The sequence below is a fragment of the Chrysochloris asiatica genome, unplaced genomic scaffold (genome assembly GCF_000296735.1).
Source record: "Chrysochloris asiatica unplaced genomic scaffold, ChrAsi1.0 scaffold00001, whole genome shotgun sequence".
Taxonomy (NCBI): domain Eukaryota; kingdom Metazoa; phylum Chordata; class Mammalia; order Afrosoricida; family Chrysochloridae; genus Chrysochloris; species Chrysochloris asiatica.
Window position 1 is genome coordinate 38,026,470 of NW_006408519.1, and position 20,754 is coordinate 38,047,223.

The 20,754-nt window shown below is 41.5% G+C and overlaps 1 protein-coding gene across 1 annotated transcript in view; it reads right to left on the reverse strand.

Annotated features, from left to right (window-relative positions):
* LOC102825640 (protein FAM49B-like) overlaps positions 1-20,754 on the reverse strand; it is a 93,077-nt gene that overhangs the window by 43,512 nt on the left and 28,811 nt on the right. The window contains exon 2 of the mRNA XM_006830708.1: positions 13,514-13,552. The gene's annotated coding sequence lies outside the window, so the exon portion shown is untranslated. The remainder of the gene's footprint in view (positions 1-13,513; positions 13,553-20,754) is intronic.

Genomic DNA, 20,754 nt, shown 5'->3' on the forward strand with positions numbered 1-20,754 from the left:
TGCCGGCCCACCACCTTCTCTAAGGTGACCAAGCAGGATCACTATGCTGAGGTTCAATCAAGTTCTTAGGGGATCTTACTCTCTAGCAGGGGTAGCAAATTGGTAGCCACTCAGTGTTCACTTTTTTAATCTTTTGCGGGAGCAGAAAGCCTCAGCTTTCTCCAGTGGAGGGCTGGTGGGCCTGAACTCCAACCTTGTGGCTCGCTCTCCAGTGTTTAGCTAATGGATTCACCGTGTTCCCTAGATACTAGTTTGTTGGTAGGTGCCATCGAGTCAATTCTGACTCATAGGGACCTTGGGTGCTTAACAGAATGAAACAATGCCTGGTCCTGTGCCATCCTCCCAATCGTTCTTAAGCCTGAGTCTAGTGCTAATGCCACTATGCCAATCCTTCCCATTGGTGGTCATCCTCCTTTTCAATGGCCCTTCACTTTAACAAGCATGATGTCCTTCTTCACTGACTGGTCCCTCCTGATAATATGTTTGTAGTATGAGAGACGAAATCTCGCCATCCTGGCTTCTAAGGAACATTCTTGGCTACATTTCTTTTAACACAGATGTCTTTATTCTTCTAGCAGTCCATGGAATTTTTAATATTCTTCTCTAACACCATAACTCAAATTCATCAATTCTTCTATAGTTTTCCTTATTCATTGTTCAACTTTCATATGTATATGAGGCTACTGAGAATAGCATGGCTTGGGTCAGGTGCACCTTAGTACTGATATCTGTGCTCCTCAAAACTCTAAGGAGGTTCAGTGGAACAGATTTGCCTAATACAATGTCATCTGGTTTCCTGATGGCTGCTTTCAGAGTGTTGATAGTGGATCCATGCAAAATGAAGTCTGACGACATCAATCTTTCTCCATTTATCTTATTTGTTAGTCCAATGATGAGGATTTTGGGTTCCTTTGTGCTGAGGTACAACCCATACTAAATAAAGGTCTTTTATCTTCATCAGTAAGTATTTTAAACCCTCTTCATTTTAAACAAGGTTGTACCACGTGCATATCGCATATAGTAAATGTGTCTTCCTCCAATCCTGATGCAACATTTTTCTTCATAGAATCCAACTTCTTAGATTACTTGGCTCAGCATACACATTGAATAAGTACGGTGAAAGAATACAAACCTGGTGCACACCTTTCCTAATTTTAAACCATTCAGTGTCCCCTTATTCTGTTTGAATGACTGCCTCTTGGTCTAGGTACAAGTTCTTCATGAGCTCAATTAAGTGTTCTGGAATATTCATTCTCCACAACGTTGTCACGATCCACAGTCAAAAGTCTTTGCATAGTCAATAAAGCACAAGTGAACATCTTTCTGATGTCCTCTGCTTTCAGCCCTTGTTCCATAGTCTTCGTCTGAATCTGGCTTCAATCTCTGGCAATGTACTGTTGCTGCCATTTTTAAATCATCTTCAGCAAAATGTTACTTGCACGTGATAGCAAGGATATTGCCTGATGATTTTCACATGCATTCCATTGGGTCACTCTCTGGAATAAACACAAAAAATCTCATCTAACCAGATGGCCTAATTTCATGGCATAGTTGAGTGTATGCCCCCGGTACTGCATCAATTAGTTGAAAATTTTCAATTTGTATTCCATCAGTTCCCAGGCCTTGTTCTATGCCTTCAGTGTACCTTGGACTTCGGGACTTCATCCTTCAGTACCACTGGCTCTTGATCATATATTACCTCTTGAAGTGATTGAACATCATTATTTCTTTCTGATACAGTGCCTCTGTATATTTCTTCCATCTTCTTTTGATGATTTCTGCATCATTCCACATTTTGTCCACAGACTCATTCAATAATGCAAGTCAGGGCTTGAATTTATTTTTTCTTCATTTATTCCAGCTTGAGAAATGCCGAGCATGTTCTTCCCTTTTGATTTTCTAACTCCAGGTCTTCCCACATTTCATTATAATGCTTGACTTTGTCTTCTCAAGCTGCCCTTTGACATTTTCTGTTCAGCTCTTTTACTTATGCATTTCTTCCATTTGTTTTACTATCTCTATAATGGGAAACAAGTTTCAGAATCTCTTCTGATACCCATATTTTGTCTTTTCCTTCTTTCTTGTCTTCTCAATGACCTTTAGCTTTCTTCCTGTGTGATGCTCTTGGTATCATCCCACCACTAGTGTGTCAGTTGGTCGTATTGTGTTGGCTTGTGTGTTGCTATGATGCTGGAAGCTATGGCACCACGAGTGTTGTAAATACAGCAGGGGCAGCCATGGTGGACAGGTTTCAACTGAGCTTCCAGACTAAGAAGAAGGAAAGGTGATCTACTTCTGAACGTTCAGTCACTGAAAATCTTATGACTAGCAGTGGACCACTGTCAAGTACTAGTTTGCTGCTGCTGTTGCTGTCAGGTGCCATCGAGTCGGAACCGACTCAAAGCGACCCCATGCACAGCAGAACGAAACAATGCTCGATCCTGGGCCAACCTCACCACCGCTGCTACCCCCGAGTCCATCAATGATGCCACCTGGCCGATCCATCTCGTTGGAGGTCTTCCTCTTTTTCTCTGACTCTCCACCCTACCCAGCATGACATCCTTCTCCAACGATTGTTTCCTCTGGACTACATGTCCAAAGTAGGAGAGACGAAGCTTAGCCATCCAGGCCTCCAAGGAGCACTCTGGCTGCACTTCTTCCAAAACATATTTATTGGTTCTTTTGGCAGTCCATGGCACCCTCAGTATTCTCCTCCAACACCACAACTCAAAGGTATCAATTCTTCTACGATCCTCTTTATTCACTGTCCAGCTTTCGCATCCATATGAGGCTATTGAAAACACAATGGCCTGGGTCAGGCGCACCCTAGTCCTCAAGCTGACATCTCTGCTCTTCAACACTCTAAAAAGTTCCTGTGCAGCAGATTTGCCCAGTGCAATACGTCGTCTGATCTCTTGACTGCTACTTCCGCGAGTGTTGATAGTTGATCCAAGAAGAATGAAGTCCTTGACAACTTCAATCCTTTCTCCATTGATAAGAATGTTGTTTATTGGTCCAGTGGTGAGGATTTTTGTTTTCTTGACATTGAGATGCAATCCATATCGAAGGCTGTGCTCTTTAATCTTCATAAGTAAATGTTCCAAGTCCTCTTCACTTTCAGCGATCAAGGTTGTATCATCTGCATATCGCAGGTTGTTAATGAGTCTTCCTCCAATCCTGATGCCACGTTTTTCTTCATAGAACCCAGCTTCTCGTATTATTTGCTCAGCATACAGGTTGAATAAGTATGGTGAAAGAATACAACCCTGTCTCACAACCATTCAGTGTCCCCATATTCTGTTCGAACAACTGCTTCTTGGTCTAGGTACAGATTTCTTAGAAGTACAATTAAGTGTTCTGGAATACTCATACTTCTCAATGTTGTCCATAGCTTGTCATGATCCACACAATCGAAAGCCTTTGCGTAGTCAATAAAGCACAGGTAAACATCCTTCTGATATTCTCTGCTTTCAGCCAAGATCCATCAGACATCAGCAATGATATCTCTCGTTCCACGGCCTCTTCTGAATCCAGCTTGAACCTCTGGAAGTTCTCTGTCAATGTATGATTGTAGCCGTTTCTGTATTAGTACTAGTTTAGCTACTAATAAAGTCATCATTTGATTCTCCTTCCTTTGGTGACTGTCAAGAGCAGGAGGGGTTACTAATGGCATGATTGGGTATTACTGGGTTCCTGCCTACAAAACCATTTCAAGAGTACCAAAACCTCACACTGGACCTCTGGCCTTGCCAAAATCAATGTATTTTCAGGCTTATAAATGACATATATGACTGAAAGAAAGGACTTGAATTTTTAACAAGAAATTGATTTAGACAAATACACAGTGACTAAAGATTGGGAAATGTGATCTCTCATCGCATTCCTATCACAAAAGGGGTGACTCCACACCAGTCAGTTCCCTTCTCTTGTCGCGCTGACTGCTTCCATGGCATTTGGCACCTACTACACATACCCAGGTGATGCTGAGCTTTCCTAATGCTGAAGCACTTTCTAGAGAGCCAGCAGATCCTTGGTATTTGGGTGGTGGAAAAGGCGTGAAGGAGTGAAAACTGCACAATTTGTCCAACATAAATAAAGACACTAAGCGGCGTACAAGAATAAGGAACAATTTCAGTAAATACTATAGCAAACAATTTTGCAATGACAATACACACCACCAACAGGATGTGTATGTGGTAACACAGGCAACGTGCAAGCATTGGTGTGTATAAGAAGGCACATAGGAGTCTATGAGTATGCATGCAAAGGCAGATCCATAGGCATATGTGCATGCATGTTTATGTACACTGCAAATATATTCATGGGCCTGCTAACTCTCACAGAAGACAGTGACTAGTGCTACTAAAATAAACCCTCATCTGCACACCTAGCAAGACCATTGTCTCATAGGACAACTCAGTCACCTGACTTAACATGTAGCTCATGAAGATAATGTTCTACATCCCCGTTTGGAGACTTATATCTGGGGTCATAAAAGCTCAAGAGGGGCCATCTGAGATACAACTATTGGTCTCCACTTCTCTGGAGCAAAGGAGAGTGAAGGAAACCATGAGTCCTCAGGACTAATAACCCACTAGGCAGACCCTCTTCGAGACTAAGAGCAGAACTAGCTGGTGTCTGGCTAGCACCGCTTACTATTCTGACCAGAGGCACAACAGAAGGGGCCATCAGAATGGAGGAAAGATGGAGAACAAAACAGATTCCTAAACAACATCAGACTTGCTGGACCAACAGCGACTAGAGGATCCCAGAGACTACCGCCCTAAGACACCCTTTCAATTCAAAAGTGAAGTCACGCCCAGTGGTCAATCTCTCACCCAAATGCAGTGGCTTACAAAATAAATACCCACGAATATAGCATGCCCTTAAATCAATCAACTTTATAAGACCAAATAGGCATTTACACCCTAAAGTAAGGATGAGGCACTAGGGAGGGGAAGGGAAGCTAGATGAATGGAAACCAAACACACAGAAAGGAAACAGTCAAGAATGCAGACACACTGTGAACAACACAGCAAATATAATGGAACGAGTTGCGCAGAAACTGTTAAATAGGGAAAAACCATACTGTATATATAAATCCTTTGAAAACTTGCTTTACTCATTCAACTGGTTTTGTTTGTTTGTTTGTTTGTTTTTTCTAGAGAATTATCCATGTAACTCTAGATCATTCATTATAGCTGCTATAAAATATTCCACTGTTCAAAGAAATGAGCTGATTTATTCATTCCCCTACTGATGGACACACAATTTATAATTGTGTCCACGCACAAGGATTTCCAGAGGACAAGTTACCTACAAAACAGCAGATGACTGTACTAGATTGTTCCAAACTGCTTTCCAACTACACCTATCACTGTGCTGCTGGCCATGGAAAAAGTTCTCTCTTTTTTCATCCTTCAAAAACCTCAAACTTTAATTTCTAGGGTACAAAAAAAAATCTCATCATAGTGTTTTCTCTCTTTTTTTTTCTTTCTAATTACCAGTTAAAATGAGCATCTTTTTGTGTGTGTATCAGCCATCTGGCTTCCTCCTCTATGAAAATGATGGTAAGGATAAGGCAGAAGGAAAGAGAAGCATCCTGTTTCTGACCAGACTGGCCAGTAGTTGCTATGGGAACAGCAGGGCTATAGACAATTCCAGAATCCAACGCCCCCCATCAGGAGGCAGAAGCAGGTACACTCTAGGGGTGGTAAGAGCCTATCTCTGGACATTGCCTGTCCGTTTTTACTACTCTGGTCCTGCCCCACCCCCCTTTACTCTTCCAGCCTTTCTAATATCTTTGTAGCCAAATTCTCTGTTTCTAAAGGCCCTCTACTCGAAATATCCAGGTTAACAATGCATTTTCCTAACCGGACTCCAACTGAGATGCAATCCATTTTATCCTCCTCTGAGTTTTAGGAATTCTTCTAGATTCTGGATACCAATATTTTACAGCTTAAATACCTGACAAATACTTTCTCTCAGTCTGTAATTTGTCTCAAGTTTGTATATGGTGTCATTTGCTATACGGAATCCATTTCATCATTTCCTCGTGGTCTCTGATTATTGTGTAAGTAATAATTCTGCCAAATTTCCAGAACTATTCTTGGCCTTTTACTTACCCAAGTATAACTGTCAAGTTCTATGAAAAACTGAAGGGCTTTTGGTTGTATTCTTCGTTAAATTATAGGTCATTCTGATGCAGCCCTGCCATCTTTAATAGAAACCAGTTTTCACTGCATCTATGGATATGGTAGATTTACATGAGCAATTTTTTAATGTACAAGTCATCTCTGCATTCTCTGTAGCATCCTGATTTGGTCATTTTTGAGGAACATAACTCTAGGTTTGGTTTACTAATATTTCTTTTTGGATTACGTCATGAGGTTGACATAAATGTTTTCTCTCTGTCCTTGACCATTTTGCTATCAAGTTTATTTTACATGTAGTTTTTTTCTAAAAGAATTAGTTCAGAGAAGGTATCAAGTGTTAACTGCTTGATGGCCTTGATAGGGAAGTTCTTTCAAAAAAAAGAGATGATTACTTTTGTCAATATAGCTTCTAGCAATTCAAGGCAACATGCTTAATTAATAACAGAATGCCAAACTAATGGCATCCTATAAAAACTTTAGCTTTAGGTCAAATGAAACAAAATGCAACTTCTCAAAGGTTATGAAATTTGCAATGTACCAGAGGATAATTCAATCAAGGACAAGGTTAAAGGTTTACTGCACACAAGCTCAACCTCACCAAGACAGCAACGATGCTTCCCACAACATTCTTTATCACCACTGAATTTCAATGGTTTTCACATGTCCTTATGCACTGTAGCAATTAGAAGATGGACAAAATTCTGGAAATCTTGATCCTAGGACTAATTCATTCTCTGAAATACCACTCACCCCTCCAACCCACAGAACGTAACTAAAGGCTACAAACGGCATCCTGGTGCACGACACATAAACATTCCAGTCCACCCTCCCTGAGTGAGGGCCTCCAACGCTTCTCCCACAATCTCCAAGCTACAGCAAGGAGCCAGGATGCATACTACTCACGGAAGTGAAAGATGAACCTGGTACTGGTCATCATTCTTTCCTCCCCTCCAAGATTTCAGAGAGTGGATGGAGAGAGGGAGGCAGGAGACCACCAGTCTCTGAAGTCTGCCAGGAGCTGGCATACAGAAGGCAAAGCATCATTTCCAATAATGCCATTTTATGATTGAAATGGATAAAAGGGTCTTAAAAATCATTTTTCTTTTTCTCATAGCTGTTGAATTAAAAGATACGGTATTCTCAGAAGAATTTCTTTTGGTGGACTGGGGAGTATTCTTACCAGTTCCTTTGAAGATAGACAGACATCAGGCATAATGGCTTTATAACCAATACTTAATCAGAGAATCTTAGACCAGAAAGAGTCTATCCACACTAAAATGGATAACCCAAGCCTGAACACTAACTGTGTTTCTGTTGAATGCCAGAGTTGGTTTCGACCCTGTAAAGGGGTTTCCAAGGAGCGACTTGGTGGGTTTGAACCGCCGACCACGCAGTCCTGCACTTTCTCCTAGTGCACCACACCAGGAGAACTCCTTAGTGTGAACTGACTCAGCAACACCTCTGGCAGGAGCCATCTAGCTTCTACTTAGATACTTTCTCTTCATAACTATGTCCCAGGAATAAGTCAGTCTGTATTTGAATGACTTTAGTTTTAGAAATGCAGTATATTTTTAGAAATTTTTAGACCAATTTTTTAGACACTTCAGCCAATATTTATGAAGTACCAGTTTACCACATATCGAAAGATGATTTATACATAGGAGTCCTGGTGTGGCACTGTAGATAAGCACTCAACGAAAAGTTCGGTAGTTCAAACTCACCTGCTGCTCCTCAGAAACCCTGTATAGGGTCACTATGAGTCGGAACGGACTAGATGACACTTAGCAACTACAACAACATGCTGAGATTTACCCACCTGTAACTTCTCCTCCTTGCTCCCACTTCCCACTGACTGTCAGGAACCAAACGAAGCAAACCATCCCTTCACGGCTTGACAACCCATGAGATAAGTTATCATAAAATGTATTATTACCAGGAGCTCAAAAGAAAGCTATCCATCAGGTTATAAACAGTCACAGATGCAGACAATTATAATGAAGATTATTAACATAGCTCTCCTGTCTACTAACTATGAGGGCTCAGCTTCTAAAACAGAATAAAGTTCTGAAGCAGGTATTATAGGCAACAGAACTAGGCGCAATAGAACCATTTCCCCTGTAGCTGTATGTATACGAATTAGCTTTGTGTCCAAATCACCTTGCACTGCACCGTGCATGCTGCAAATACCACGTGATCTGTAAGTCAGTGAATGAGACCTGTCTGTGTGCCATGAATTATGCTAAATGTATGATCAGATAATACAAGGAGACTTCAAAAAGTTCATGGAAAAATGGAATTAAAAGATGATGGAATAATTCTAAGAACTTTTCTAAGTCCCTCGTACAGTATCATTTATAAAATCTTCAACTATTTTATGAAGTTAGCTAGCATCACGATCCTCATTTTTTAAGAAACCTGATGGAAATATCTACAAATATACAAGTTTTTTTTTTGGTTTTGTTTTTTAAAGAGGATTATTTGTACATGGGTATTTACTTTTCCTGCAAATATAACTATGAATGTGGTGGAACATACAGGGGACAAAAGGATGAAACTTCTGAGAGATGATCAAACATCTTACGGCCTGGGCCCAGGACCACACCACGATCACCTGGCAGAACATAGTCCACAAAGACAGCGGTCTACAGCCTACTTGGTGATGAGTGACCAGGATCTTAAAAGCTCATGAGTAACCATCCACAGTATAGCTGTTGTTCTCTTTCTTCATGTGCAGAAGAAACAAGAGTGATGAAAATTGAACAAGCTTGGAATTGACCAGAACAATGGAGCAATGGAAGAGACGAACATCAGTCACCACGACTCAGACCAAAAGAACTACAGGGTGCCTGCTTACCACTACTAACTTCTCTGAAAGGGATCACATTAGAAGGTCCAGGAGAAAATGTGGAACAAAACTCAAAACTATAAAAAGCAGACTAAGCTTACTGGTCCGAAAGAGACCAAAAGAACCTGAGACTATGGCCCTCAACCACCCTTCTGTTGAGAAGGTCTGTTACAGACCTCATCCTCGAGGTCCACTTTTCAGCCAAGCAGTCAACAGGTATCAAGGCAGGACAACAACACTGGTGAGGTCTGCTCACCACGGAATGGTCACTCATTCAGGATCAAAAGGGCAGCATTACCAAAGGAGACAGCTGACAAGAGGTGAGAAGGAGAATGGAATGGAAATAAGACCCAGAAGGAGGAAATGAGCGAACTGTTATTTCATGGAAGGGATCACAATCACTGAGGGAAATTAAAGTGCATGATGTGCTAAATGCAAAACTGACCATCTTCTCTGTAAACCTTCACTCAATTCACAATAAAAAGTGAAAGAAAAAGAAAAGAAACCTATTAAAAGGATTACGTCATTTGTCTATGGTCAACAATGGTTGTTGTTGTTTGTTACGTGCCGTTGAGTCAGTTCCGACCCATAGCAAAGGAGCTCAGGTAGCGTAGTGGTTACGAATTGGGCTGCTAACCCCAAGGTCGGCACTTCGAAACTACCAGCTGTTCTGCGGGAGAAAGATGAGGCTTTCGGCTCCCATAAAGATTTACAGCCTCAGAAAGACTGTGCAGGGCCGCTATGAGTCAGAACCCACTCCATGGTACTTAACAACAACCTAGGGTTTCCAAGGAGCGGCTGGTGAGCTTGAACCACAGACCTTGCAGTTCAAATGACTTTGCAGTCCGGCGCGGTGCATTAACCCACAGCACCACACACCAGGTAAAGCTGGATTCCTGGTGTGAGGATGTAGGATAAGCACTGGAGTACTAATCACAAGTTGATACTTCACACCAATGAGTTGCTCCCTGAAACCTTATATAGAGCGCTATGAGTCAAATCACACTCAATGGCACTTATCAAACAACAAAAGCTGGAATCTAAACTCAATTATCTTAACTATTTTGTAACACAGCTTCTTATTCATAAACACAAGCACATGAATTTCATCCAAATAGAGTTTACAGTTTTTTACAAACATTCTCAAAATAATAAAAATACAAAATCAATACCTGTACTCAAATGACTAAACAGGGGGGAGGGGAGGAAATCTCATAGAAAACAATTGGGGGGAGAGTGTAACAAAGAAAAGACAACAGATGCTGACTGGGAAGTGTCCTTCAGTTTTCTCTACTGCTGGCCAGGGCTTCTCCGCAGGGCCCACTAGAGGAATTTATTGGGTGAAATTACAAGAGGGCAGTCAGAGCAGTTCTAGTTCTTGAACTTAAACTCAAACCATTTTTTGAAATACAATTCTCCAGGCACATCATAATCAAACAATACAAAATCAATTATTAATAGTATTTCTCTTCTTGGTCATCATGTAAAGGAGTCTTAAGATAGACACTTGAATGGGTTTTCTCCATTTATAAACCAGGACACCATGTAATGCTACAAAGACTCCAGTAGAGGTCATGTATCACATTTTGATCTTGTGGAAGAGATGGTATTTATTAGCTGAATCTGTGTTTTCATTTTATCATTTGAAAAAACAGTATTTGACTTCAGCTGGAGAATGAAAACAGATTCCCTGGGTAGATTTTAAAACACAAATGCCATGCTTATATTCAAATGACCTATTGAAATCTTTGACTAAACACTGATAAAAGTTGATTTAGTATTTTAAAAGTAGGTAACTATGGTTCTCTTAGTGACATACTAATTTTAGATAACTTTTTGAAACTTAAGTAAGACCAAACTGCAGACTGTACCATCACATAAATTTTTGAACTAAGTAGTTAGTACAGTTTTTAAAATTTCAAAGCATATATATTTTTCCAAAGTTTAAATAGCTAAACTACTTTAAATATTTTTACTATGAGTCTAAAGTTGCTGGATGTGAAGTCCTGGTGTGGCACTGTAGGATAAGCACTGTAACGCAACGTTGGAAGTTCAAACTCTCCAGCTGAGTCGGAACCAACTCACTGGCACTTTACATTTATAAAGTTGCTGGGAAGTCCTGGTATGGCACAGTAAGATTAGCGCTGGACCACAAGGTCGGTTTGAACTGCAAGGTGGGAGGTTCACACTCACCAGTTTCTCCTTCGAGTTGGCTTTGAGTTGGAACCAACTTGGCAGCACGTAACAACAAAGCTGCTGGAGAGAGCGGGGCAAGAAGTCAAGGGAATGGGAAGGAGAAGAAAACCTGGGTCCAGACTGAGGAGTTCAGTGACGTAACTTGAAATCATCATGTAGCTCAACATCCTCATTTTATGAGAGCCAAAGAAATGTGGTGACTTGGGCAAACGCAACACATTAGTACAAAGAACTGGGTTTGATCCACTTACCCTAGCAGGACAGCTATGGAGTACAGCTTTAAAAGTGGCACCGGGATGACCAGATTATATTGCTATAAAGAACCAAGTACCACAAACAAAAACAACAAAAAAGGAGACGTCCCACTTGGTCCCCTTTAAAACAAATCTTAGGTTGTTTTTGCTCTCAAGGAGTCCTGGTGTGGCACTGCAGGATAATGTGCTGGACTGCAAGGTCAGTGGTTCAAACCCTCCCAGCACTCTGTGGAAATCCTATAAAGGGTCGCTATGGGTCAGAATCGACTTTACAGAACTAACAATAACAAATACTTGAGTAGGAGTCTTGGCGTGGTAAGCTCTGGGCTGCTAACTACAAGATTCAAACTCACCAGCCGCTCCTCAGAAACCCTACAGAGTTGCTGTAAGTCAGAACTGACTCGATGGCATTTAACAACACTTGAGTGGACCTGCCCTTCCCTTCATTTATGTTGTTGTTGTTAAGTGGTGTCCAGTCAGTTCCGATTCATAGCATATATGGTTTTCCAAGGAACGACTGATGGGTTTGAACTGCTGACTTTGTGGTTAGCAGCCCAGTGCTTATCCTACAGCACCACACCAGAACTCCTTTCCTACCTTCGGCTGGCACATTCTCACTGTACAGTTCATACACTCAAGTAATCTCAAAGCACCTTGACAGTATTCCCAAGTCTACCTTCTGCGCTTCAGAGTACACGCAACAGGACACTTACTATATGCATCCTTCCTGTGGCAGTTAATTATGGCATTGCTCTTGTTAAATCTTTGGCATGCTACATAGCTGTTTAATTTCACCGTGTTTATTTCATGTTGATGCAACTAGCCGAGTCCTTTGAAGGAAGCACTCCCCAAGTCTTTACATTTGACTTCCTATTCCTTCTCCAAAGAACTTGCCACTGTTTCTGCTAGAAGGCCAACTGACGCAATTTCTTCTAAGCACTTTCAAGAACTGCTTGCCTGTATCAGGCTATTTCTTAAGGAATGGATATATAACTTGACTTAAGATTAGTTACTGTTTGTTGTTAAGTGCTGTTGAGTCAGTTTCGACTCACAGTGACCCTGAATAGGGCTTCCCAGGACTGGTGGTGCGTTTGAAACACCAACCTTGTGATTCGCAAGCTCATCCTACAGTACCACACTAGGGCACAGAACATAAAAAACTAAATGTATTCAAGTGAAAACTAAATGTATTCAAGTGTAATAGAGAAAAGTGTAGCTGACTTTTCAGGAACAAGAGTCCTGAATCTGCGATGCAGAGACCCTAGAAAAAATTCTTGAGGTCTCTGACCTTGGAGAGAAGCTATCTTAACTAACTTCCATGTGAAATTTAGCAATTCCATGAATCAAGATTATAAGCAACAAACCCCAGTAGTTTTAGAAATATTTATGAATTTGTCATTACTTGAAAGCACAAATATTTTATGTTAATGTTTGAAGACTCAGCTTAACTATTTGAAATTATAGTAATTAGCAGACCTGCCACTAAAGCTTGCTCTAATATGAAAAGCATGCATACTACTCCTTCACAAAATGTTTAATATTTGTTAACATTTTATTCACTTGCTATAATTAAAATAACTATGGAATTACAAACATTTGAGCACTTAAGACGCTTTATAGAACTCTTTTTGTGAAGTGTTCTTCACCTCTAAGATTTTAAAACAGGATCAATGTTGATTGGTAGAATTCTTCTTCTGTTTTAGCACCATAAGAAAACTTCACACAAAATACATACATCGTCTAAGGTTTTTCAATGACCAGAATTACAGCTTAGACATTTACTGATCAACTGTAATAATAGTGGCAATGGACTTTAAAGGGAATTCAAAGAGAAACAGACTGCTGCTATTGAAAGCAAGCTATTAAAAAAAAAAGTCCTAATTACATTTTCCCCAGTTTCCTATTTCAGGCCCAAAATTTAACAATATAGGGTATTTCAAAGATATTTTTAACAATTCAATACTATGTATAGAAAATTTTCCTTAATTTAGTCAGCCAGTGTTGTTTAAATCGTTACTTTTCCTTTGCATTGAGATAATCATTTCTCCCAAAGACATACCTACCTTCAGCCAGTGCTGGTGACTCTATCCTGGTCCCTCTACCTGTTTAAAAGAAGAAAAAAAGACAGTCTAGAACATTACTATTCTTTCAAACATGTTTTATTTAATTCTAGCTTTAAGAATAAAGTTGATGAATGTTACACCTGCACATGTTTGTATCTATGTGTGTACGAACCAGGAGCTCTGGTAATGCTGCAGGATAAGCCCTGGACTGCTAACCTCAAGGTGGGCCATTCAAACCCACCAGTTCTGGAAGACAAAGATGAGGCTGTCTGGTCTCATTTAAATTTATAGTCTCAAAAAAATCCTGTATTTGGTCACTATGAGTCAGAATCCACAAAATGGCAGTGAGGTTTTTTTGTTTTGGTGTATAGGTATGAGGTGACTTCAGAAAGTTCCTGGAAAAATTCTACTATCTTTCAACTTCATTTTTCCACAAGTTTTTTAATGCTTCTTCGTATCAAAGTGTATGTATGTGTGTGTGTGCTGGATTCATTCAACACACACTATTTAGGGAGGACCCACAAAGGAGCTCTGGTAGCATAGTTGTTACGAATCAGGCTGTGAACCTTAAGGTCAGCAGTTCAAAACTACCAGCTGTTCCACGGAAGAAAGATGAGGCTTTCTGCTCCCGTAAAGATTTACAGCCTCAGAAACCCTGTACAGGGTCGCTATGAGTCGGTTCCGACTCCACAGCACATAGCCTCCACCACAAAGCATACAAGAGCCCTGATGGCACACAGAGCTAAGCATGGGGTCAGTGTCGCTCCACTCCAGAGGAGAAAGGCTCCCATCAAGATTTACAGTTTTAGAGCCCCAAAGGAGTCGTTCTCAGTCCGACAGGGTCCCTATGGTCACAAGCAACTGGATGGCAGCGGCTTTGGCTTCACTAAATGTAAGCCACAGCAAGAGATGATAAAACACCTAAGTTGTCACCTTCAAGGACTCAAAATCTAGTTAGTATACAAAGAAAAGTGTGCAATTTTCATCTCAGCATCAAGCAGGAAATAAAGAAAAGAAAATGAGAAATTCCTTTGTGAGCCGAGGGGCCTCACAAAGAAAAGCGCCCTGGTGGTGCAGCTGTTAAAGTACTCAGCTGTTATCCCAGAGGTCACCAGCTGCTCTGTGGAAGGAAAATGTAGCAGTTTGCTTCCATAACTCTGACAGTCCTGGGAACCCTCTGGTGCCGTTCACTTTGTCCTAGAGGGTCATAAGAGTCAGAACCAACTGCATGGCAGCGCAGTTCCGTTTTCTGTTTAACACCAAAGGACACATAGTTATGTAATCTGATGATAGTCTAGGAGTCCTGCTGTGCCATTTAAGGCTAAGCACTAGACCACAACATCGGTTTGGACCGCAAGGTTGGAGGTTCAAAGCCACCAGCCACTCCTCAGAAACCCTATAGAGGGTAGCTATGAGTTGGAAGCAACCAAATGACAACTAACAACAACAATGTTACAGTTTAGGCTGATTCCGTTTCAATGGATTAAAAATCCGTTTCACTACACAGACACTAAAATCCTTATTTCATGACAAGAGCCTAATATTGGGCAGAGACACATTTAGTAAAACTCTGGTGAACCACAAAGTCCTCTCTACAACTAGTCAAACTATTTCAAATTTTAAATAATTTTAGGTAAAACAGAAGGAAACTTGAGAATCAACTTAACCTAATACTGTAATTACCACTTTAACAAGCTAGTTTAGTTCACACAGGGAGTAAGAACCAACACCAATGTCAATTTCTCCAAATTGTTCTGATCAAGGGAACCAGTTCCTGTTATGTAAACACTTCGATCCTAATTGTTTATTCTGTAACCTCAGAGTCCTGCATTTCACAAACATACAAGTTCTATGTATAAACATGCTTGATAACCCCATGATGGGCTGAGACACAGTCTCCCAGGATGTTCCTAGACATGCAGTGTCTTCCAAAAGCTGGAACTGTGGAGCTCTGTCTCTGACTGGAAGTCTTATGCACAACTGGAATATAAAGAGTAGGGGTTTCTAACAGAAGGAAGGGTGCTGCTGAATTCTGAAGCAACTGGTATCAAATATGGTCATTTTGGTCCTCCAATGGAATGCGGAAATCGGACAATGTCTTTGATATCCCATGAAAATAAAGTTTCACTAAAGGTAGTACAGAAACAGCTGCAAGCATACATTGACAGAGAACTTCAAGGGGTTCAAGCTGGATTCAGAAGAGGCCATGGAACGAGGGATATCACTGCTGATGTCAAAGAGATCTTGGTTGAAAGTAGAAAATGCCAGAAAGATGTTTATTTCTGCTTTATTGGCTCTGTAAAGGCTTCTGATTGTGTAGATCATGACAAGCAATGGATAACTTTAAGAAAAATGGAAATTCCACAACACTTAAAGATGATCATTAGGAACCTATACATAGACCAAGAGGCAGCCATTTGGACTAAACAAAGGAACGTGGAATGGTTTAAAATCAGGAAAGGTGTGTGCCAGGGTTGTATTCTTTCACCATACTAATTCGATCTGTATGACTACGAACCTTGTGGTTTGCAGTCCAGTTCTGATCCTACAGCGCCACAAGAAGAAGCTGGATTTGATGAAGAATGTGACATCAAGACTGGAGAAGACTCAGTAACAACCTGAGATATGCAGATGTACAACGCTGCCTGCTGAGAGTCAAGAAGTCTTAAAATACTTATTGATGAAGATCAAAGACCACAGTATTCAGTACGGGTTGCACCTCGGTGTAAAGAAACCAAAAATCCTCACCACTAGACAATAAATAGTATCATGATAAAGGAGAAAAGATTAAAGTTGTCAAAGACTTCATTTTGCTTGGATCTACCATCAAGACTCATGAAAGCAGCAGTGAAGAAACCAAACAGTGTGTTGTATTGTTGTTGTTGTTGTTGTTAAGTGCCATCGAGTCGGTTCCGACCCATAGCGACCCTGTATAGGGTTTCCGAGGGTGTAAATCTTTACGGGAGTAGAAAGCCTCATCTTTCTCCCGCGGAGTGGCTGGTAGTTTCGAACCGCTGACCTTAAGGTTCGCAGCCCGATTCGTAACCACTACGCTACCAGAAGAGCATAGATACCAGTTTGAGGGCTAAGGTGCGCCTGACCCAAACCATGGTATTTTTCAACAGCCTCATATGCATGTGAAAGTTGGACAATAAATAAGACAGACAGTAAAGGAATTGATGAATTTGAGTTACGGTGTTGGAAGTACAGCCAGAATGCTCTGTAGAAGCCAGGATGGTGAAATGTCGTCTCTCATACTGCAGACATGCTATCAGGAGGACCAGTCCCTGGAGGACATCCTGTTTGATAAAATGGAGGGTCAGTAAAAAAAAATGAGGAAGAACCTCCAAGGAGATGGACTGGCACAGAGGCAGCAGCAATCGACACAACGATGAGGCTGGTACAGGACCAGGCAGTGTTTCGTTCTGTTGTGCAGAGGCTCACTATGAGTTGGAACCAACTCAAGGGCATCTAACAACAACATGCTAGTGGACCAGCATGTAACAGAAGGAGTTACCATGTGATGTGGTATGTGTGGTGTTGGGGAGGGGAGGAGTTGAAATAGACTCTAATAACCCTTAATACCTATAGCTGCTGCTACACCAAGGGGGCAGAACAGAACAGACATACTGAAAACCTAGAGGATTCAACTGGTGCTGCTCTGCTCAGTGATCCTCTAACTGGGCAGTTTCTACACGCTAGGCCGGACAAGCAGAGAGCCCCTTAGGTCACCTCACCCTTGGGGAAGAAGGTCTGGATCACTCATGAAACAGCCTTATCCTGCTAGAGTACTGGCTGGAGGCCAGGAAAATCTAGATCATTGAAAAGAGAAATATCAGTTCTATGTGGCCTCAGGACAAGCCGCCCTAAATCGAGTACAGAGACTATGACCGGCCACCACTTTGAAAGCTCTGCAGTGGAGTAGTTAGGCAGAGACTATTTCATGCTGGGTGGCTCTGTGGTGGATGGAAGGGTACAGCCTTTGTGCCCTGGACCTCACATTTTCCCTCCAGCTACGTTATCTGCATTCCTTTCTGCTCTGGGATTTTAAAGTAAGAAATGCTTACAGGAAGTCCTCAAGGATTTCAAGAGACACACAAATCTGAAAGCACAGTGAGGAAAACCCTGACCCAAAGGGAGACGGGAGTCAATATCCTTGGACAGCTGATTCGGGGTTACAGTCCTCATACTCCTCAGAGAGCTTCCTCAGGATCAAGCCCCGGTCGCGCCCAGAAGGGACCCAGTCAATAATATGCGGGGGATTGACTTGCCCTCCTTCTGCTTTCACTTGTCCCACTTCTTCAACTTCTACTTCTTATTCTGTTGTTGTTGTTAGTGCCGTTGAGTTGGTACAGACTCACAGCAACCTTATACAGAATATACAAGGGACAAGTGGTGGGTTTGAACCGCCGACCTTGCAGTTCACATTCCAGTGCTGATTCTACAATGCCACAACAACCCCCAAATAAATTACCTGCAGGAAAGTCCCTGTTCTCAGGCATTCAGGGTGAGAGGCAGCCTAAGATACGTGCCTTCCAGAACAAGACACTCCCTTTGTCTTTTCATGTTCACTGGGTACTACTCCTTAATCTCCGCAGAACTTGTCTTTTCTATAATCCTTTTGTGCTGACATGCCCAGGGCTCAGTCCTGGGTCCTCTGCTTCCTTGCAGATGGAGATCTCAATCTCATGGCTTTATGTATCATCTACGTACTTAACATACATACATATACGCTCAGCCCAGACATTTCTCTCCAACTCCTTAGACACTGTCTAATCACTAACTTCACTGGGATGTTCTAATAAGATACCTCAAACTTAGCATACCCAAGAAACTGAACTTTCCATACCTCTTCTACCTGCTGCTTCTTGCATGTCGGCTGGTAACAATTCTATCCTTCCAGTTTCTCAGGTAAAAACCTGGATTTCCTTTTGAAAATTCTTCCCACTCCATATTCTACTCAAACCTTCTCTACAAAATCCTGGGGGTGGTGCTCGGTGGTGGTTATGTGCTGTGGAATCGGTTCCGACTCATAGCGACCCTGTATAAGGTTTCTAAGGTTGTAAATCTTTATGGGAGCAGAAAACCTCATCTTCGTCCTGTGGAACAGTTGGTAGTTTCAAACTGCTGACCTTAAGGTTCACAGCCCGATTCGTAAACACTAAGCTACCAGAGCTTAGTGGTTATTAACTGGCTCAAATTCGAAAGTTCAGGTGCCTTATAGCAGTATTAGGATTAAAATCAAGAGGATCAAGAACAGGTGCTACAGACTGAAATGCACACAGGGTCAGCTGGGGTCACTGAAAAGGTTTTCCAACTGTGGCCAACATGATGCTTCCTCTGAAGGATGCCACTGCTGTTCATACGCTGTGCTAACACCACATGCGACCCAGTGTGAGGCAGTTGTGTGAAACAGTGCAATGCTAGTGAGCAGACCCAATGAGGTGTCTGAGTACCATATTTCGACCCATCAGCCAGCAGTTAGCAACTTCTACTCTAAAATATCATAATGTCTATAATATACTCTATTATTAGTCCTTAAACCTTTCACTTTTATCAGCTAGGAGATGACTAGGAGCTATTTATGTTCAAAACCTAACCATTCTGGTTTTCCTCCATAACTCCTTAGATCAATGTTACCAATGGAATGAATAAACAGTGCTTTTTTCGTCAAAGACAAAACTTCCTCCCCTAAAGCCCACTGCAGCCACCCAGAAACAAACCAAACAAAGGGCTAGCTGGCTACTTTCCTAAACCACAGGAGAAAAACCAGTGCCACTTGCAGAAAACCATGGAGAAAGATTCTATTTATTCTAATTCATAATAAATCAAGAAATAAAAGACTTGTAAATATTTTCACCCAATAGGCATCCAGGTCAGGCCATAAATAGTGACTATTACATAATATTTATTTGGGCCAACCAAATATCTAAAGTGCACAAACTTCCAGGTTCTTCTGCCGCCAGAATAACATAAAGAGGCAGAGTATTACTTCACAGCACTGTCAGCCAAACTTGTAGCTCTGCACTCTTTCAAATCCTAAATCTAACTGGTTATGCAACCCAGAGTGCATTCCCCCTTTTCTGGCTCTAAGATAACATCTTACTGAATTCAATTTCAACTCCACTTGATAAACACAAAAGCCCACACACATCTATCAGTTTGCCAGAATTGGTGGCTTGTGTTTTGTTTCAAATACCAGCAGGGTCACCCATGACGGACAGGCTTCAGAGTAGGAAGAAGGATTAGGAAGTCCATTTCTGAGGGATTAGCCCCTGAAAACCCAATGAACAGCAGGGCAACACTGTCTAATGTAACGCCAGAAGATGAACCCCTCAGGTTGGAAAGCACTCAAAATATGACCTGGATGGAGCTTCATTTGCTCCTGGGGCATGACTCAAAATGAGAAGAAACAGCTGCAAGCATCCATAAAGAACAGAAAACTGGAAATCATCAAAAACAAAATGGAATGCATAAAGATGGGCACCCTAGGCATTAGTGAACTGAAATGGACAGGTTTTGGCCATTTGGAATCAGACCATCAAGTAGTTTACTATTTTGAGAATGATGAAGAAGAATGGCATCATATTCACCATCAAAAAGAACACTGCATGATCCATTAGCCTACAAGGAAGACCAGTTAATAGAATTATTCAAAAAATGACCCACCAACCACCAGAGCCAATGATGAAAAAACTAAAGAATTCTATCAACTGCATCAGGAGTTCTGGCATGGCGCTATAGGATAAGCAATGGACTGGTGACCACAAAGCTAATGGTTCAAACACACCAGCCACTCCTCAGAAAACCCTATACAGGGTCGCTATGAGTCAGAACTGACTCAACAGCACTTACCACCAACACCAACTTGTTCAGTCTTAAATTGATCAAATATGCAATCAAGTTGCATTGATAATACTGGTAATTTGTTGTTGTTGTTAGGTGCCATTGAGTTGGCACCGACTCATAGCGACCTTATGCACAGCAGAACGAAACAATGTCCAATCCTGGGCCAACCTCATTACTGTTGCCACACTTGAGTCCATCGATGCTACCACCTGGCCAATCCATCTCGTTGGGGGTCTTCCTCTTTTTCTCTGACCCTCCATCTTACCAAACATGGTATCCTTCTCCAGCAACTGTTCCCTCCTGATAATATGTCTAAAGTGTGAGAGACAAAGTTTAGCCATCTTGGCCTCGAAGGAGCACTCTGGCTGCACTTCTTCCAAAACAGATCTATT